The following is a 22,188-nucleotide window of genomic DNA, read 5'->3' on the forward strand; positions in this document are numbered from 1 at the left end:
TGTGCAGGGAACGTGTATATGATCACTTAAAGAAAGGGAGTAAGAACTGTTTGCCTACTGGGAGATGCCCAGGAATTAACGAGGATGCTAATGGACAAATTAAGAGCATAGCCATGGCCTCTCTTCTACAGCAATAGAAGAATCTGCACCCCAGGAAGCATTTAGGTGAGCATGGCAAAGCCTTTACTTTGAAGAGCTTGGGAATATTCCTCTAGAGCAGCGATTTCCAACCAGGATGCCACGGCACTCTGGGGTGCCTCGAGATCCTTTCAAGCGTACCAAGGGGTGCCATGCAATGTTAGCACTGTTAGGTGTGCAGACATGATTCCCTTCAAACAGGAATCCACAGTGCTAAAAACATTCTGACCTGCTGTGCTCTTTCTGAGTTTTTGCAACAGATTTGCTCTATTATTTTTCAGTAGTCAGAAAGCAAGTGAAAACTAAGAGCTGGCATTTCCTGACGGGTGCCTCAAGGCTACTGAGGGGTGCCTCGAGTCTAAAGGTTGAAAACAACTGCTGTAGAGGAAGCTCATCAAGAGAAAAAGCAACAAGATGCGGTGGCACTCAGAAATGTGGTGTTTTAAATACCAGGATTTTCTTCATGCATCAGCTACCAGGAAGCAAAAAAGGGAAAGTCTGGCTGTTGTCCACCTTCCAGTGAGGTTGCATTCATTAGCAAGATTCTTCAAGAATGGGTTTCAAATGACCTTACCATAACTAAGTAATTGGCTGCAGCTACCAATTTAACCTTAGTTCATGGAAAAACACCAAGACTTGCCTTAATTCCAGCAGTTCTAGCTTGGGTGAGAGGGGAAGTTTTGAAAGGACAGAGTAAATACAGCTCTCAAAAGATCTTAGTTCAGCCTGATCAGAACAAGTGAGCAAAAAGACAAAAATGGAAGTTAGCCATAGGCATGAAAGTTTCCCTACTCCTTGACTACCCATGCAGGAAAGACCTTCAGCACCAATAAAAATAAAAGGCTGAATTAAAAAAAAAATACTTTTTTTGAAAGCCTGGAAAGCAAGACACAGACACACCTCTTACCCATTTCTCTTCTGCAGTACTTAACACCCTCTTTTTCCCCCATGTCCATGTTCTCCAATGTTTTATGAACCCAACCTGTTTCCCTAAAGAAGAAAGAAGCACTCTCCTTCAATGCACTCAAGTAAGCTGCTGCTTACAAAAGCTTATGCCCTCCAATTTAGTTGGTTTATAAGGCATGCATATAGCCTTCCCTCTTCCTGACTTCAGACTAGCTAACTACCCCCCTTGAGCTAAAAGTGTAGAAGTTGGGAGTTGAGGGGAAAAGTGAGCTGGGTCCACAGTTTTCAATGCTTGTCACAGGACAGACAGACCAAGTTCTGTTTACAACAAATCAGATGCAGCCTCAGGTCTTTGGAGCAGACCCAGTTTATAAGCACTCAATCTGTGGAACATAACTGTAGGGAAGCAACCTGAAAGGAAAAAGGAGCAGACAGGTTCCCCTTGGTTCTTGGGCAGGTGGCCTATAAAGCAATCCTGCAAGGAATAGGTAGGTCCCAGCCCAATGATTGAGGTCATTTGCTTATGCTTAAGCAATTTTATTTTGAAATAATACCGGAAGCCTGCAGGAGAGCATGGGAAGCTTGTGGCCGGAGAGTACACTTCAGTGCACAGGCTGCCAGGATAGCCCACTGGCTGACATAACCCACAAGCGTGCCAGACCGAGTGGTACACCTGACTTGCTCAGAACTGACAAACCCGTGTCTCCCACATCACTAACAAGAGGTGAATAAGCAAGAGCCCAACACCCAGGGGTAGGAGAGACTGACAACTACAGAATAACAGGAAGGAGAACTCATCCCCATGCACTCTCAGCCATCTATTGCAGAAGAAGGATAAGAGGCTCTACCATACTACAACAGCACAGGATTTTAGACTCTGTGGACAGATGTCCATCTGCTCTAAAAAGGCAGACTGTTAATACTGGTCTGGCAACCCACAATGCAGAGCTGGATAAAGACTCAAGACACGGTTCTACCCATTCAAGCTGCAAGCTTAAGTCATCCTTTTCAGTAATGGGGAATATCCCCATGGAAGCATGTCTACATGCCCATAAATGGGGAAGACTCTAAAGCCATGTATTATCTACAAGCATATTCTATATATGCTTAATTCCAGTGCACAGCAAGTTACTAAGCAGTTTCACCAGGATGGTGAACTGAAAACAAATCCAGGTTTTGCATATCGGACTGTGATTTTGAGAGGTTTGCTGTTAAAACGATGATCTGATTAAGAGAAAATCCCATCAATAGAATTATGTGGGCCAGTATTGAGTATCATGTGGGTAATGGGTTAGCAACAGTAAAATAGATATCAATTAGTAATGATTCTGTCTAATCTGCATACATATTATTTAAATCTACTGTAAAAAGGTAGAGGAGGAAAATCAAGTAATACAATATTCCAACAGTCATCAACTTCTTACAATATATTCCTACAGGGAACTCTTAGTTCTGGAGCTATGAAACATCTAGAAAGACTCAAAAGAAAGCAGATGAACAGATTAAAATACTGAGATATTAATAAAACCACATTTTGAAAACATCACTGACCAGCCTGATTTATCACCAGATCAAAGACATCTCACGAAATGTTCTCAGCTTGGCCTGTCCCACAACACAAGAATACAGCTGTTAAGCAGGCCAGTCTTCAGTTCTGTAGTGTCCCGTGAAATGTCTAGTGCACAATACCATTCCCCTCCTACCTAGGACAAGGGTCACGGGTACGGTTTAAGTGGTGAAGACATCAGTTAAGCATACAAGGATGCTCATGGAACATCTTTAAGACTGCAGCTGGAGCAAATTTGCTATGAAATGTTAAAGGCTGGCTCTTACAAGTCTCTACCCTGTGAGAAGTCTTGCCACTCTCATGCAACACAGCTCTAAACTGGCTGGATGAAAGCATGCCTTTGAAAGGAGGCAGGATTACAGAATTCCAGCTTTTGTTTCAATACATTTCTCCAAGAATCAAATACCTTCCATGTCAGTGGTCTCTTCTACTTCCTTCGCTGCCATTTTAAGCCTATGAAACGCTCACATTGGTAGAGAGATTTGACCGCAAGTAGTAATTAGAGTTACATATTTACAGTATGTGGCTCCTGTAAGCCCTCTCTAAGTGCATACAATTAAAAGCATGTTTGTTCACTTCAAACCACTCCCTACTAATCATCCTCAAATGGGCTTGAACAGAGAGGCTGGTGAGAGAACAGGGAATACAAGGACAGACTCCATGAACAACTCTCCCACACAGTTAACAGATAATCTTTCCTGGAAAGAGGAGAGATGGAGGTGTTGCTCATGACAGGTGCTGACCTTATTTCTCCCACTCTTACTGCAATTTATCCGATTTGACACAAGAAAAAGGCAGAAGATCTCCTTTTTCTGAACTACGCTTTTTATCAAATATGCCCAGATCTGCCAAAGTTTCTAAATCACAGGCTACATTATCCTATGCATCAGCACTCTTCCACTGCAAATTCTACCTTTGTACTGATCTGCTCTGACTCTGGATATTATGCCATCATTCTGAAATCCAGGTCGAGGGTCTGTTTGACAGATGGGCTACGTGCGATGACAGTTTGGATAAAATCATAAGTACATCCTTTTTCAATGCAATTCTGATGCTGGGAGGGGGGGTGGAAATGTTAGCAGTGCATTTCTTTTCAACAGAAAAACAAAACCCCTATTTCCATAAAATTGATAAATTACCTCCGTACTTATAACAGAAAATGACAGGCTCTGTATTCTGTATGTCTGCAGAGGATAAGCTTTTAGAAGCACATGTTTCCAATCATTTATTCCTCAAGGATGTTTGAAATCTCTTCAAATATTCTCCAAGCAGTCAGCCAGTTTTATCTGCCCCTTGTGGTGATTATCAAAGACTGCTTACAGGAGAGGAGTAGTTGTCAAGCTTCTCTCTCCTATGGATCTTTAGTTTCTTCCCAGCTCCTGTGCCACACAGAATGCCTCTTGCAGAGGCAGTCACATGCAAGGATAAAATACTGCCAAGAGCTCCTTTTGGCAACAAGAGCAAACTAATCAGGGCTTGAAGTCTACCGGAGGTCTGTTAGCCATCTCTTATGAAAGGTGAGAGTGAAAGACTCTGGCAGTAAGGTCTAGGCAGTATTTGGATGCAAAGCCCAGTGCTGAGATGCTCAAAACTGTGCTCCCCCTAGATTCTGTACAGAAACTCCTCCTCTTGTCTGGCTGCTGGAAGGCATAAGGGGCTGTCTGCTTCTTCTACCTGCCTAAAGGCCTCCTGGCAAGAGAGGGCAAGAGGCTCTTCTGCAAAACTTCCTGGAAGCCAAAAGCATAGAGGAAAGATGAAAGTATTCTCTACCCTCTAATACCCCCGACCTCCCCTCCCCAACCTCCCCAGCCACTTTCTGTCTGTCTGTCTGTCTCTCTCCCCAACTCCAGCCCCGCCAGGCAGCAGCAGCATACAATCAATAAGGTCCTCAACAGTTTCTCTGCTCCCCACAGGGATTCTCAATACCAACGGTGAAACTGACGAGTCTCATTAATGTCACTGTTGGGCAAGTGAGTGAGAAGCTACAGAGGCTACCGAGCTGTCTGCAGGCTCATGAAGACGTCACTGCATTGGCTGATATTCAGAAGGTCATCTTCAAAAATCACCATGGCAAGAAGCGAGATACATTTTTTTTTCCATCTTAATTTTCACATCACGTGACTGACGAATGCACACACCCGCATGCCTCAGTAATCCGAGAGTTTGTCTTTTCCAAGTTTTCACATCCCTAATGCACTGAAGCAGGCCCCAATGTCCTGTAAGAATGATCTTCATTTCATTTACACAAACACAAGGGTGTAGGCTAGACAAATGATCTGTTCAAAGCCATCCAGTGTGCAAGTGGTAGAGCTGTGTACAGAGCAGGGGTAGGCAACTCCCAGCACACGTGCCAGAGCGTGGCACACAAAGGCATTTTGCTTGACATGCATGCCTTGGGGAAGGGGCTGGGACTGTGCTGGCACGACAAATATCAGACCTCTAGCAGCTCCCCCACTGTCTGCCCCTGGCAGGCCAACTTCTTACAAGTTGAGGCTGTGGGTATTTTTGGCACTGCCCAAAAACAGTGCTGACCCCCCCCATATAGAACATAGGCAACACCTACTCCCAGTCCCATATTTGCTCAGTGCATAAGATTATGCTGCTTCTAGTTATGTTCAAGGTGATGTTCTTAATCCGTCTCTCCATCCTATTGACATACGTAGGGTTCAAAAATATGAAGTCCAGCAAATACCACTTCCCTAAAGAACCATCTACCACTACCCTTCCTAACGAACCATCCAGTCTTACAAGAATGGTTAGAACTATATGGATAAGAACAGTGAAAACAATTCAAACACTGGACAAGAGTTAAAGAAAACAAGAAGCCTTCTGAAATCTTCATACAACACAACTCTGTCCCCCTGCCTTTAAAACATCACTCAGGAGAGAAGAACCCTAAGCAATCTATAAAGGGTTGCTGTTTTTACAATAGCTATTATCATGAAGGGGATCTGATGTAATTTCAAGTCAACAAAAAGTGTCCCCCTATTCTAAATGCTGCGCAGCTGTATAAAGGAAAGTGTAAAAAGGAAGAGAGTCACCAGGAACACAGGGAAGCATATGCAATCCATGTGAGACAGCAATTAAGGTTACATACCTCTCCTGCAAGGAGACTAACACTGATCTTGAATAATTCGGCTGACTGGACTGCCAAGGTAGATTGTGCAATGCAAGTGTTGCGTGGTAAGATTAGCGTGGAGAACCAAGAAAGAAGGTGATAGCAGAAAATACCCCAGTACCAGCAGCCATGGAGCCTAAGCCCTTGCACAAGGCACCTTGGTGCTCGGTCAAAGTGCAACAAAGTTAACTGGGGTGTAGGTTGTAGCCGCGTTGGTCTAAGGACATAGGGAGACAAGGTTCTTTGGGTGAATCTGGTATCTTTTATTAGACCAACTTAAATAGTTGGAAATGTTTTTCTTAGCAAGCTTTCAGGTTTAAAAACCGTTCATCAGGCTGAGGAAGCCTCTGCAGTTGGCGTGTGCTCTTCCTGGATGGGATGTGAAGATGTAAATTGAGGAGCCAGCGGGTGAGAGAGGCTGGGGGGGAGAAGGGGGATGAATGTAGCAGGTAAATAGTGGAGAGGTACCTGGGGACTCAGATGTCAGGCAGGTTATAATGTGTCATAAATCCAATGTCTATATTTAGTCCATGATTTTCTGTATTCGGGAGGCTACAATTTCAGAACCAAAACACTTACAAAGCACGTGCAAAAACAGAAAAATAGGTTTGACACCCATGCTATAGCATATCGACACAGACATAAGTGCCCACTGTCCTCTCAACTCTAACAGGGAAGAAAGCAGCAAAAGTCAAAACATGACGGGAATCTCATGTTACACAACTGCCACTAACATTAACTAAACGAACTACCTTAGCTATCAGAGAAAGTTAAGGATTATTTCCTCTCAATAAAATGTCAGAGTCTCTCTGCCATAAACCCATTTGAAGAGTTACATAAAGCAGTTAAAAACAAAATTAGGGAGAAAAAGGAATACATTTATTCTGATTTAACAGCAGGGTGTTATTTATACATTCCTGCCTGAACTAGCAAACCTCAGACGGATTTTACATGCTATTAACAAAGTCATTAGGACATAATAGATCAATGTTTGTCTGTGAAGTTACTTACAGTCATCAGAAATGACTTTTTACTTAATATTCACAAACAGATATTTTGAGTCTGCTAAAAAGCACAAGGATGGTGACTAACTACCTCGAAGATAACCCTGGCTAGGACTCCACTCACACACTTCTTTCCAAACTGGCTAGATAGCCACCACCGTACGTGACTTGGCTTTAAATTCTACCGCAAATATTTGATTTTGACACACTTAATGCTGTGGAAAAACTACAAATATTGGTCTAAATCAATGCTAATATATTTTTTTTTCTTCCCTTCCTTTAAACCTGTAAATAGGACTTCAGCTGAAAGTTACTTACCGAACAGCCCTAATTCTTTAGATGGACGCACATAGTTCTGTGCATGCAAAAAGCAAAATCTCTATAGCAGAACATTTTCAGCTCCCGCCGTCCCATCCTTGCGCCTTCCAGAAACCAGAGAACCTCCCAAGCATCTTTAATTAAAGCATCCGAACTAAAACTAGACCAAACTATTTTGAGAGAACTCCGACTGTCTGCAGCTCGCTGGAAAGGCACAGGATCCCATCCTGCAACCCTCCGCTACATAAACAATTGCATTAAAAGGTCTCTGCACTACTTGGGTTACTCGTGGAGAGAAAACACGACAGAGCTGCCCCTCTGACCAGTTCACTGAACAAGGCTGTCCACTCAGATGCTGCTATAATTAAACTAAGAACTCCTAACTGAACAAAGCGGACTCTGAGAAATGAAGAGAAATATTTATGAGATTTTAACCAAATAACCGCGCTATTAAATCTTCAGGAAAAATCCACACCACCATCAAAAATGTCACTTCTTAAATCAACCCCAGGCCAGGAGAAAAAGAAGACATTGAAGAGCAGTGAGCAAGAAACCTTATTTTTCGGTTGTCCACTCTTTAAATACACTCACATTCACTGCAGCCCTAATGAGACTTATGCCTAGAGAAGATCTCTCTTTAATTTTCTACATCAGTCTCATTTTCTCTGAGGAGCTGCCTATTTTGGTTAATGACAGGGCAGACGTCAGAATTTTTTCCTCCTACAAAGCCCTCTCTTCCCCAGTACAGTAGCACTGTTGTAATCATGAGATTAAGTCTGCTTATTCATGTGTGAAATGGAGACTTGATCCGTCGCTCATACTGCAGGCTGCCTACAGCAAACTGGGTCCGCATATTCTTCATAATTTCATAATGCCAAACAACTGCAATATATTAAATTACATCTCACTTCCTTTATTGCGTTTACAGAATATAGTACCATAAATACTTGGAATTTAAAATAACAAAACCTTGCTATCAAAAGCATGACCTTTGATCTTGGCTCAAACTACATAATCAGTTTCTGCTATGAGGCAATGTGAATGTTATTCAAAGAGCACATTGGGGAGAGTGTGCGTGCATGTATGCCTGCCTGAGTGTGCGCGCGCACTTTATCAGGTGTCAAAGATTTATAGCTCAAATATCAGTTCTTTCTACAGTGAACATACATAACAATTCACTCACTGCATTTCTACAGCACCTTCCAACCTAGGATTTCAAACCATATGCAAACATCCATTCATTAAAGCTGCTCCACGCCCCTGGGGAAGTGTAGAGCCCAATTTATAAAAAGCTGAAGCACATAGGGTATGGAAATACTGCTTGTTTTGTTCGTTGTATGCTTGCAACACAAAGTCAAGATAGGTGCACTGCAGAAATCAAGACAGGTTTGACTTGCCCAAGGTCATACAGTTTGTGGCAGATATAGAACAATGCAGAGATTCCCCTCCCTAAGACTTGCCCAAAAATACCATCCTTCCTCCACTATGTACACTGCTGGGGGCCAACCTTTTCGGCAGGTGAGCCAAAAATTAAGCCCTACACAGCTACACCCTCCTCAAGTGCTACTCTGATCCTGTATGATTTGCTGCTTTGCTTTTGGCTCTCTACCCTGCACTCCTTGCCCAATCTGCTGCTCTGCCTTCTACTCTGTCCCTGCCCTGCCACTGTGCTGCCTTGCCCCTTCCCCAATCAGCCACGTGCCACATGATTAATCATCTCTGGTCAACACCACACTAAGTGATCTAGGCTCTTTGCACTAAGCATTAAACAAGATCTACACAGACATTGCACGGCAAGATTTGTCACTATCCAGTGACACTTCCTAGTTTCCTGCCCCTAGCAACACTGACTAAAACATGCCTGGCTCGGGATGTGATATTCCACAATGAAACAAACCAAATTAACAATGATTAAGTACATTTAGAAACAGTATATATATATTTTATATATGAACACCAGCTGTGTCTAAGTGCTCAGGATACTCATGGCCAGTGAATTCCAAAAAGCAGCACAATTAAAAATTGCTCCAGCTCTCACTGGCTCAAGCCTGAAGCACAAGGAGACTAACACACATCTCCCCAATGTGTGTTGATGCCCATCTTGACAAACGGCTAGGGAAGCAGAAGGAAGATCAACTATATATGCGGAGCCAAAGCATCTTGCCCCCAGTTGTCCTAACTGCTTGTGAAAGATTAGCCAGAGAGCGTTGTCTTTTGAGCATGGCTACACCTTCCTTGCTTAAATTCATTTTGCTGTACAAGTTGCTTAGCAAGGAGGTCGATTAGATCCTGAAAAAGAACATTAAGCATCAGCCACTAGCATCCACTATGACTGGGGTGGCCAATCTGCAACACATACTACAAGTGGTACGGGCAGCCTCGCATGCGACAGACTGGCGGAAGCGGGAGGTATAGTGGCAGATGAGGTAGAAAGCAGAGCAGATCTGCCAAGGGAAGGGATCTGAGTGACACCTGGGGGATTTGGGGGGGCATGGGGCTTAATTTGTGGCATATGTGCCAAAAAGGTTGGCTCCCACTGCACTACGACAAACACGTCATGACCACTGAAAGGGTGCTTCTTATAACAGGGGTTGCAACAAACCAGCTCAAAGCACTGTGCAAAACACACGCATGTGGAAGAAGACTGGAATTTGCTGCAGACACCAGGACTAGCACCTATTCCCTCATACAGACCCCAATACAATTGCTGTTGCGTGTGTAAAAATCTGTAGAGACCAGAAAAAGATCTCAGTCTTTCCATACGTGTGAATCACACGGAATACTATTTCAGAAGAATGTCTAACACCAGTGTTTGAACCTGTGTTTCCAGATTAAGGATTTCAAGGCCTCAAGATTAGTCCACCAAATGCAATATACTCCAAAGAGAATTCTCAATAGAGACATGTTATGAAACTACAAATTATACTAGACAAAATTGATTATGACTCAATAATGGCTTTATTTATTTATTTTTTTAAGTCTAGTTCCTTTAATCTGTAGCTTTTTCCTGGCAGGAGTTATTTCTGTAAAGCATTGTGTCTGTACTCATCTACACTTGCTTTAACAAACAGCACAGAGCTTGCCAAAAAGGTGACTGACTGAACAGCTTATTTCACCCTGACAAACTACAGCAAGGAAGCACAATGGGGCAGTGTTGTTTAATTGCTACCCGTTTCTCCAAAATTTTCAATCTCTGCAGCTCCCCTGGTGGTAGCAACAAGGAGACTGCTATTGTAGGAAAGGTCTTCAAATGTCTAAGCCCCCTTTGAATAAGATTAGACAATATAGAGCTTAAAGAGCATATGAACAGCTGAAGCTTGTCTACACTAGCACTCCCACCAGCAGTAGTGGGAAATCTGGGACAAAACTCCTCCAAGGAGACATCTGCCAGACAGTTCACTAAGATGACAAAAGTTTGCATTCACTCAAAGCTCCTTCCAGTTTCAAAGCCAAGCATGAACATGACATGGCAGACTGCTCAACGACCTCCAAAGTAATTTCTCACCCCACTGTCTTCCAGACTATTTTCCAGAGCCTTGCCTCAGTCGCATATCTGGCAGCTATGAGACAATCTGCAAAAGGTATGTGTGAAATCTCCAGGATGAGAAAAAAAAAAAATCAGCTGGCTTGTCAGGGAGTATGACTGCTATCAAGCCAATAGTCAGTTCCCTGGCTAGACCCAAAAAAGCTGGGCCTATGAAAAGATGCTCATTCAGTAGCATATGTGCATTAAGGGTGCTTTTAGTCTATAGTGCACACTGCTCTATGTCAGGTTTCAAATGATTAGTTACCAATCTGTGCCATATGGAGGTCTGTATTAATAACTTACTAACTGGCTACAGGCTATTACTAACTTGTATATGAATCTGAATTCACTTTTTTATTGAAAGTAATAACATCGCAATTGGCAGTTTCTATTTATGAGACTTGGAGGGGGTGGGTGGGAAAGAAGGCAGAAAAAGGCTCCAAGCAATGAGTTTGTCCTTAACCTGCAGTTATAGGATGTGCTTTAAGATGCCATGAGCCAACTTCAGCCCTTAGGCCATCCTTTAGGCATTAAATGTACTTTCTGCTTATAAGCCTCTCCACTGAGCTTATTAGAGCACTATTCTAGCAGTTTGGTCACATAAATCTAACATGCCCAGGAAATGCAGTTGGTTAACGTATGTAGGCCTGCTCCTACGAAGTGCTGAGTGCAATGTTTTGCAGGATTGGACCATAAGCCATATCCCTCTTGATCAGTTCAGTTCAAATCATTAAGACACCAGTGAAACAAGTGCAGTCACTTAATGCAACTGTGCAAATCCACAAAAGACCACCACACTGTCCAGTACAATCACGGCCTCTGTATAAGACAGTTGTAAGTCTAATAAGCAGGGAAGGACGGAGGCAAACAGTTAACTGTAGATTGGTACCTTGCCTACCAGGGTTATTTGCATCTCATTTCACTGAGTGCTGAATTCACATAAAGATGTGCAAAAAAAAAATCATAAAAGTTTAGAGACTCGTTCTTTTAAAGTGATAAATTAGAGGGAAAGCTCTCAGCCTTCATGAATACAGGCTAATGTTCCAGCACAAGCAAACGCGGGAACGTTGAAGCTGCGTATCACAAGTGAAATCGCATCAGTACCTTAAAAAAAGTGACGCTGCTGAAAGAAGTTCCCACGCCAACAAGAAGCCCCTGCTCCACGCGCAGGATGTATTTTTAGCATTAATGTGCTAAACCACTCTAAAATGCTTTTTTTTTTTTTTTTTTTTTTATTAAATAAAGAGAATTATGTTAAAAGCAGTCAAACACAGGCTCTGGATGGACATTACACAACTGCCAATAGGACTAAAAATGTTAAAATAAATAATTTTAATTAACCAAGGACCAACAATCTACTTTACAAATACACGTGCAGTGAAGTGAGGGGCAAGATTTCTTGTGGGATCTAGTTTATTGCACCAGCTGCATGGCTGGGATAGAGACACAAGCTTTTGAGTTTCACAGTATCCTTCCCTTCAGGTCTTCCTGTACAGCAAAACATAGTTCTTCTGTCCTTTTATGCTAAAATATAAATTATGATAATGGTATTTTTTTTATCCTAACAGAGGACAAATAACAACAATTGTGCAGTCATTTAAGTTTCATGAGAGACTGTTTTACACTTGTACAAGGTGTGCCTTCAAAGCTCTCTGAAGCTTCAATCATTTGCTGCGTGAAAGCATTATGACAAAACACAAAAAGTATAAAAGAAGTATCAAAGAATTCTGTTCAAATCACAAACTTTTCTCCTACAACATTAACCTAATCCAGAGCAAATTCAGGTCTTTAGAACTGCTCTCTAGGTGCTACAGAACAAAATTAGCCAAGTGCCAGTTATCCAAGCAATTGGGACCCAATTAAATCTACTCGGCTCTGCCTGGATTAGCCCGTTTCTCTAACAGTCATGTAACCTCTCCCATGAGATAATATCTACAGGTCCAGTTGAGATTTATTACTGGCTGACTAATTCTCAGCATATGCTAGATTGCAATCTTCCCTAGGAATCAAAATGAACTTGGAACTATGCTGATTTTAGAGGGTGAGAAAGTACTGAGATATATAGCAGGGGTTCCCAAACTGTGGCACACGTACCCCTGGGGGTACGCAAAACATCTCAGGGGGTATGCAGGAGAAATTGTGTAATGGCAGATTTAATTTTCATTATAGGGGTTTAAGGGCATTTAAGGGGTTAAAATATAAAATAGATGCTGGTAGGGGTAAGAGGGCAGCTGGTAAATCTGGAAGGGGGTAAGAAAAAGTTTGGAAACCTCTGATGTACAGCATGGGAGTATCCGCAGCAAGTAAGAGGGAGAGGTAACAAGCAACCACACACAACAAAATGATAGGTGCCGGTCCAGATACCAAGCACTCAGCTCAATAGAAATATAGACTTATTAGCAACAAGCTAAGAAACATTTTAAAGAGGTTGCATGGGTTTTGCACAAATCAGCTGAATATGATCAACTGCTGGCATAAAAATTAACCCAGGCCATCCAAAAAAACCCAAAGATGCGGGTTTGGACACTAAGTATTTCCAAGGGGTGCCAACTTTTATGTGGAATACCAACAAAGCACCCTGCTGGCCCCCCCACCCACCGCCCTCCCTAAATATACCACCTTGAGCTCTCTTGCAAATAAATCACTGGCTACATGTGACCCGAATACTTTAGAAAACCTTGAGAAGGCTTTAAAAAGTTTTCAACTAGCAATGATCACGCCTCACTTCAACCTCACAGGCTACAATACTGCCACTGTGCAAAGATACCCTAACCAAGAGTATCTTAACCAAGATACCCTAACCAAGATAATCCTGAGTTAAACTTCTTTTGGCCATCACCTGCCCCGTGTCTGTCTCCAGCACTAAATGAATTATTCCTCTACTGCTGATAAATAGTTAATATTCTCCAGAAGCTCCCTGCAAGCAAACTAAAAACAAACTTAATAAGCTATTGGTGCATTTCAAATGCAAAACCTGCTGTATTAACAAGTCAAATGTGAAGAAAATAACACCAGTGTTTATGAAGCATGTCTGGCCTAGGCGGAGTTCTCTTGAGCTCCAAAAGAAGACATCCATGACTGCAATGCAAAACGTTTTGCATTTCGTTAACTATTTTCAGGGTATATTTGACAAGTTTCTATCAGCAGACCTACAAGTCTCGATTCCTAAACTTAACATTTTCAGCACAAAAAGGGTAAACTCAGGCTTGATTTGCTCTTTTGACTTGCCAGGGTTTAACTGGTGGTGTTCTTTACAGCAATTTTAACTAAGCCAGAGCAACTCTATGAGGATATCCTTAAGGGGGGGGGGAAGAAAAAAAAAAAAGAGGAAAAAAAAAAACAATGCAGCCCCTGTTTACATCAGGTGAGTACTCCCCTGAAAATTCAGTTTAAAACTGCTTTGGTTTTATGAAACCAGAGGAAGTCTGCGTGTAAAAGGACCCTCAGCATTTTGTAACTGCAAATGTAAACAAATACCTTCATGTGTATTATCGCTAATGCACCAGTTACAAGTAGAATAAATGGTCTAAGTGTTTCAGAGCTTCAGCATTTTAATTGCCTGGCATGTAATGATTATGACTAATCTCCAGCCAAGGCTATCACTAACTATATTCAAAATGACCACAGAGTTGTGTACATAGCACTGTTCTGCTGATTGCATTATTTTAAAAGTCACTGTTTATAAAGAATGCAACACAAAAAGTGAGAAACAGTAACGGCTCTGGCATCCTGGATAGCACAGCATGCCCTTAAATGTAAAACAGTCATTCTGTACAACTGTACACCTCTGCTGTCATTCTCTAGAAAAGGTACAGGAGCACAGTCAAACCCAAACATCTAGAATTTGTATTTTATACTTTATCTTTTCAATTAATATCAGTTATCACCATATTTAAGGACCAAAAATATTTGCTCACGTACTATGTATTAACATTTAACACATTTAGGGAGCAAATTTTCAGCCCTGAGCATGAAGTCAACACCCTTGTGCAAGAGCTACCCTGCATCTTCAATGAGTTGGACCAGCTTAGTGGCACCCACATCAAATCCGACAATTTAATTGACACAATTTTTGCACTCCCCCGCCTCCCAAATGCAGGTTTAAACTGTATTAAAAAAAAAAAAGAAAAGAACATGAACCTAAAACGCAGAAAAATGTTCTCAACAGAATGGTGTATGGGATCACATACAAGTTACACACGCGGAAGAACACTGTTTTCTTTCTCCTTTCCAAATGCCACCAGTTTTTCAGTTTGTATTTGCGTAGATTTTCCTTGTCAACAGCTGATTTTGCAGTTTCCCCTACTATATCCATTCATGAAAGATATCTTTATTTAAACCAGGATGTACTGTACTAAAGACGGCCTTAGCAACTGTGGTAAGTAGTTCTAAAGGTAACAGACTCAGAATGAAATATTAGCAGAAACCAAGAAGCTTCACAAAAACAAAAAAATAAACCAAATCAAATGGCTGAATTTATATTTTTAAGTAGTCTTTAGCATATGCAACCAAGTGACACACATCTTGCATGCTCTGAATATGCTAACTATAAAACAATGCAAAAGAGGACAATGCAATTTCTTTTAAAAAGACAGACAGCAGTAATAAGTTGAAACAGACTGCAGCCAATTTTCATGCACTATTCATAATTACTTTATTATACTGTGAAAGGGTAATCAGTCTCTGAATGATCTAATAACCTTGGGTTGCTCTTAACTCCTTTACATCAGTCTTTAACTATAAACAGAGGCTGGATACTCCATGTTTAAACCAATTACAATATTCTAATATTAAAAACATGCAGTTAAGAGGCCTTACACACATGCATGCATGTGTGCACACACACACACTCACACACACACACTCTCAGACTTCCACACAAGATTACCTAACAGCATTCAATTAATCAGAAGGAACTGCTGTATAAGAATCTATTCCTAGCTCTCATCTCAAAGGAATAGCTTTATTATCAGGAAGGGGAAATCAGATTTTTGGCTCCTTTGTTAGATTTCAATAGGAAATGGAGCAAATACAGTATGTTTTGACTGCTTGTAAAAGTAAATTCTGCAGGGATTTGTTACTATGTCAGATTTAAGGATGGGGATTTTTTTTTTTACTGCTTGAGGTTTATAGCCTCTTTCGTTTTGGCTCAATCACTTTCATACTGTCTTGTAACATAACTACCTGCCGTGGACACTCTTAGTCATCAGTCAGTGGCTAAACCCAGACATCTTCACACCACGGATAAACACAAATACAAAGTTCTCAGGGCTAACGCGCTTTGGGAAAAACACCTACTTTCTACTCTCCTCAAAATGACATACCTATGAAAAAGAATGAGCTGGCAACAACAAAGAGGCTGTGAACTTTCTCAGGGTCAAAGGAAGTAACACGGTCCTATTTTAGGTAAATACATAATTTTCCTACAACTGAACAGGGAGGTTTCAGTCACCTAATCTAATCAGGAACAAAAGAATCCAAAGCCACAACTTCATTACCAGCTGCAGTAACCTTTGGCTGCTATCATTTTGCCAGCTAAATGAGTAATGGTGGTACGGAGGTGGGGGTTGGGCAGGAGAGAAGGAACAATGTCATTTAATTTATTGGCCAAAATACCACTCCTCCCACCCCACCAAAAAAGGCCAAGACCTTCCAAACAAGACTAAAGAATACCAATGATTTAATGCCGTAACAACTACTGCCTCAAGTTGTAAGAGTAAACAATCCAAGCTCCCAGAAGCTGCAACGATATACAATTTACTAAACAGCCAAAAAACCCAGAACTGCACTTTAATATCTTCAAGGATTCTGGTCTTTTCATAAAACATCTAACTGTATTACAAGGTGACCAGCATGCCAATACTAGGGGCACTTTTGGTCATTTTAGTCAAGAAAATAAAAATCTGTATCACCAGGGGGGGAAAAAAATTAAATCACTGCATTATAGATGGAAATGCTGCAACCTATCTATTCTAGGACTACCTAACTCTGAAAATTTACTTTCCCCTGGCCTGTAGCTTTGCACAATGGACTATATCTTATTTCTAAAGTAAGAGACAGGAAAATTGGGAGGTATCTAACTTCTAGGAATTAATACTACAACATTACAGGTTTGCTGTATGACTTTATATTGTTGCATCTGAATTATGTCCATTTTCACAGAAGAGCCTAATCGCACTGAATCATTCCTCTGAAATTTGCACTGTTACTTCCCCCTTGAGGAAGTGTGCAGTCGCACTGCTAATGCAAAATTTACAGCCCTCATTTCCCCTGTGCTTTTGCTAACAGTAGGAAAAGCCAGAATACTAACCCCACCGTTGGATGAGAAATGTGTAGTTATAACCAACAAAATTCACACATCACAATCAAATATTATTTATTCCTGTAACACAATATTTATGCAATGACCATGTTTTTTTCTGTTGGCAGAACTACATGAAAGTTTCCTAAAGAAGCCCAGCTTGTTTTAATCATTCACATTTTTCAACACCCTTTGTTCTTGCTTTGCAGTCAAAGGTCAAAACTCAAACTGCTACCTCAGGCAAACTTGGGAACAAATTCTAATTGTTGTGAGCTTTTTCAGTGAAAATGTAACATCATACTTCCACCTTTGTTAAAAGTGGACTCTCCATACTGATCATTTCCCTTTCGCCTGATCAAAGATGTGCGTTATGCACGTCTGTCACACACAGAAAGGCCTGCCTTCAACCGCAGAAAGAGTGCTGCTACCTGAATTCAACCTTAGTCCTTCTTTGAAAGCAGAGATCATTCTCACAAGGAATGCAATGGTAATCTTTGAACCCGACCTACAAAGGGCAAAGAGAAGTGAGGGCCTGCTCATGCTACAGTTTCAATTATGCCAAACACGATCCTAACACACAGTTTCTCCGACCAAATTAATATTTCTCTTAAGATGCACATTATAAAAGTCACATGGCATCTTTCCTACACGTTGAGAAATAGGGTGATGGTTGTCTGTATGCTAGCAAGGCTATCGGAAATTTCAGCGGAAAAGAAGCCTGTCCAGGGTGGTCAAAGAACCACATTACAACATTCAAAATGCTTGTATCCCACTGGACCATGGGTATAACCTTAATGCAACCCTAGATCAGGCACCCTAGCAATAATATAAGAAAGATATCATTTGAAATAGCTTTCTTTCTTGAAAGACATTTCAAAACAGGCAAGATTGAGTGTTTCAAAAACAAAGTAGAAAAAAAAACACCCTGTTTAAAAGGCTGACACAATGATAGTAAAGAAAGGAAAAATTAATGGAAGAGAGCGAAGGTTTTCCCAAGGGGAAGGGATATGACATAGGGAGTTTTTTAGTATTAAAAGACCACAGCCAAGAGCTGCAACGTACCCCCTGGGGTCTTCCCAAGTACCCCCCAGGACTACACGCACCTCTGGTTGACAACTCATGTTAGAGCATGACTGCACCTTAAACATCTTGAATCCATGGACTGGTACCACATACAAGAAATATTTTCAACTGACACTTACTGAAGAACACATTACCACATAAGAAAGGTCTATGCTGTAAACGTGTCAGGGTTCAAAACCAGCTGTGCCCTTCAGGCCACTATTGCTACCATCCATTAAAAAAAAACGGTGGATAAATTCATGTGTCAGGAGCAAACGGAGCTTTGCATATGGCAAAAAGTGTTATCTGGAGGTTTTTCATGAAGCATTTATCAAACATTCCAGCCCAGTTTTTCTGGTTTTGGATACTAATACATTGTTGTTCTTGTTGGAAACTGGTGCGAGCTGACCTTGTTTCAATGCTGGCTGCATGGCTTACACTGACCCTGTATTAAGTTTTGTCCTCAACATGCAAAATGCTCCTAATGTTAGGTATCCTTTCATCTGCTAGGAAACTGTTTTACTGCCTCAGCATTTTCTGTTCTTAGGACACAGTTAACTCAAGCAATCAGCACCTGGGTCTGCGCCCACATGTCTGTCTAGCCATCCTGTGAAGTGCCACAAAGCCAACCTATGCCCCAGCTGCCATGTCCTCACTACAGCTGTAACTATGCATGCCTGTCTTGAACATCTACAGAGGCATGGCGTCTCTCGTGGTTACTTCTTCTGCAATAAGCCAACACGTTGATTCCTTCTCAAATAAGTGTGCGAGAACTTGCCCGTCCTTCTAGGCACAGGAGGGAGTTGTGGGAAGACAGTGGAGAACAAATAAGTAGAGAAGGGAGTTAGCCTGCACCCTCAAGAGTTGGCAGCCCAAGTGAAAGCCTCATACTCACTAAACCCCAAAGTTTAATGAGCCAAGCTTGAACACAGAAGAGCCCTGGTTAATTCCTGCAGTGAACATCTACCCCTTGCTTTGTGGTGGAATATTCACTGTTTTTAGCATTAGTGCATCATGCTCTCATCACACCTCCACTCCTACCACCTGCGCTTCCCACTGCTATCAGTTAATTGGGTCTCAGATAAGAGCACCACATTGGCCTTATGTATAAACAGATTTCATGTGCGTTTGCTTTTATGGCTTTACCAACTGTTCCCCCCGCCCCATATCAGCCTATAGGCACTTATCTCAACTACCCCTCATTCAGGGTGCATTCCACCAACTGCAAAGATTATCGTATGGGGGGGCGGGGGACTGACCTGCCATTAAAGATGGTTCAAGACATGCATTAAAGAAAAATGCGCATCTCTGATGTGCAATATATTCAAAAACATAACTGATCATTCTCAAGCCCTTGTTGTATTCTCTCACTTAAGAGTTTACGACACCAAGTCACCAAGGCGAGTGGAAAAAATTGCACAGAAAAGAGTATACATACATAACATGCAAGCTCCAAAAAAAAAAATAAATAAATAATCACCCTCCTCATAAAGCTTAGCCATACATCAAGCACAAACTTTGTATATTATCCCCATGATGAGCTGGATCAACAGCATATACTGACATAACACCAGGGTTTCGTGGAGTGATGCCCATTTACCTCAGCTGAAGATCTGACCCACTGAATATAAAAACGTCGTCAGAACCAGGAAGACAAGTACTCCAGGGGCAAAAGAGTCTGGCGTTCTGTTTCTGCACTCCAAAGGTAGGTCTGCTCTCCGTCTCTAAAAATCCTCCGGGTCATACATGTGTAAATAATGCAGAATATCTGCTACAGTAGTAATTCATTCACAGTACAAAACCAATGACCTCCTATGGCATTACAAAATGGATGGTTCCTTCTGGCTACTCTTAAGCAACACAATAGCTAGCATAACCCTCTGACCCCAAAACAGGCAGGTTTATGAAAAGTCTATTAATAAATGGCTTCTTGTTTTCTTTCCTTCTCCCCCACCCAAACCAAAACAAAAGGTCTCTCACAAATGAGCTATTAGCTACTGATACCAGCAAACAAAAGCCTGTCTTGTCCCGACACATGAATAAAAATGAGCAAGGAGGGGGTTAGAAGATCCACCAAGCAATTCCCCATAACCTCCAGTACATGATACACTGCACTGCAAAAGGAAGTCAATGCATTCTGACATAACAGCTGTACACAGAGTCACATTAATTAAAATAAAAAGCTAGTCTACATAACGTACAAGCAATTCACTGAACCTTACTGACAAGTTGAAGGAACCGTTCCTTCAAAGATGCATAATTCAGGAACAAGCCGACTGGTTATACAGAAGGCAACAGCACAAAAGAGATCCGCAAGTATTTGAGAAAGTCACAGCTATTTAAAGTAAAACAAAAAGCACGACCAACTATAAAATACACACAAAGGAAGTGGTAGGATGGATTACGTCAGCCCTTGCCTCAATTCATAAATCCTAACCGCAAAACAAGACAAATGCTGAACTGTCTCTCTCTGGAAACCTGCTTAAAGTGAATACATGCAGTTTAAGTCTTAAAATATGCTACCGAACAGCACTCGCTGATGCATCACTTTCAACAGCCACAGGGAAAAAAAATGGTGTAATCCTAGTCAATTCTATCGTGCAGCCAGATCAAATAACATCTCAAGAACAGCCTGCCAAGCACCCAGCCTGCCAGAGTACAATAAGCACTCAAGTGCTCTGGACTCAAAACCACCTTTCGCTGCTCCCAGAGATCCTTACAAAATAGTTTAAACACTACTAAATTACAGGGTTGGGAAAAAACACATACTGTACAAATAAAAAGCTTTTAAATGTTGCTCCCACACAATTCTTAACTTGCTGTAAAGCATCTAAAATGTCTGCCTTGTGATAGTTTACTAGGCAATATAACTATTCAGAAAGGCAAGTGCCTTTAAAGAACAGAAATCTGACAAAAATGCAGAGTTGGTTGCAAGTCTGGAACTAATTGCCTACAGATTAATGGCTTTACATTGGAATAGTGTGCCTCTGTCTGTAGGGTTTTAAATCCTGTTTACTTTAACTTGGAGTTCCCAGAAGAAATGCGCTGCTAGGATGTAGAGCGTTTAGGCTCCACGGATTAGGTATTAAGACCACCAGATTTCTCAACTTTTCAGTCAAGGTTTAAACACCAGAATCAAGTTGAAGTTAAAAATAAATAAATAAATAAATAAATAAATAAATAAAGGCTCCTTGTCAACTGCTATTTGCATTCACATACAATTAAAATAAATAAATAAATAAATCCCAGATGGTTGAAAGGAGCCTATCCAGTCGCACAATGCCCCATGCAGTGCAATGCCACATGTACTCAAAGAGAGGTTTAAAACCGATTGGAAAACAGAAGCAGAGCTGGTTTCTCTCTCAGGAAACAGAAAGTGGTCGAGCAGGTCTCCTGTCACTTCATCCGAGAATGAGATTTGAGTCAACGTTATAAAAACAACTTGCGCCCAGCGCTGCGCCCAATTAGGAGGACTTAAAAGGCATTCCAAGACGCTCCTGCATCTCAGCCAGGGAAGTGAAGGGGGGGCTGGTTTCCGATCAATCAAAACAGGGGGGGGAAGAAAAAAAAAAAAACCAACCCAGCTCCAGTCCTAACCCGGTTTGCATGAAATCACTTCTCATTAAAACGCGTGCTCTGCTCCGCAACTTGGAGGTGGGGGGGGAAGATTTCAAGCGTGCAAAGCTAAGTGCGCTCTTTGGAGAGGGCGGCTGTGACCTGGACGCGCTCTGGACTCCTGCCTCGGGCCAACACAAACTATCGCATCACCCACCCAGCGCAGCCAACTTTCTCTGAAAAATGTGGACTAGCAGAGGGAGGAGGAGGAAGGGGGGGATAAATAAAAGGCATACAAGGGCAAATGTTTCCTCTGTCCAGGTGGGGTGTTTTTGTTGCTGTTGGGATTTGATGAAGCAGCCCTACGCTTTCATTCTGGGTACAGGTTGGATGGGGGGGGGTTAGTGGTGACTGCGCCCCTGCCCCCCAGCCCCGCACTCACTCACCCAGCGCGGCCGGGCGCCGCCGCCTCCCCCGCGGTCCCGGCAGCTGCTCCGGCCTGACCCCGGCGGCCCGAGCGTTTCTTCGGCAGGAGCGGGCGGCTGGCACCGCCGCAGCCCATGGAGGAGCGGAGGGAGCGGGGGGAGGAGGCGGAGAGGCACTGGGTGAACAAAAGGAGGCCCCCTCGGCTGGGCTGGGCTGGGCTGGGCTGGCAGCGGGGCGGGCCGGGTGCCCCGCGGGCGGGGCCGCGGT

At 42.2% G+C, this 22,188-nt stretch overlaps 1 protein-coding gene and 1 pseudogene across 6 annotated transcripts in view; both read right to left on the minus strand.

The window, feature by feature from the left end:
• The window catches only part of RERE (arginine-glutamic acid dipeptide repeats), a 327,292-nt gene that overhangs the window by 219,031 nt on the left and 86,073 nt on the right, over positions 1 to 22,188 (minus strand). For 5 of the 6 annotated variants that reach the window (XR_003091768.1, XM_014525590.2, XM_025191599.1 and 2 more), the window contains exon 1: positions 21,942 to 22,180. The exons of the other annotated variant lie outside the window; for it this stretch is intronic. The gene's annotated coding sequence lies outside the window, so the exon portion shown is untranslated. Of the gene's footprint in view, positions 1 to 21,941; positions 22,181 to 22,188 lie in introns of those variants that run through there. 6 annotated transcript variants of the gene reach the window in all.
• Positions 13,186 to 13,342, minus strand: LOC112547972 (annotated as a pseudogene).

The sequence above is a fragment of the Alligator sinensis genome, unplaced genomic scaffold (genome assembly GCF_000455745.1).
Source record: "Alligator sinensis unplaced genomic scaffold, ASM45574v1 scaffold457_1, whole genome shotgun sequence".
NCBI lineage: Eukaryota > Metazoa > Chordata > Crocodylia > Alligatoridae > Alligator > Alligator sinensis.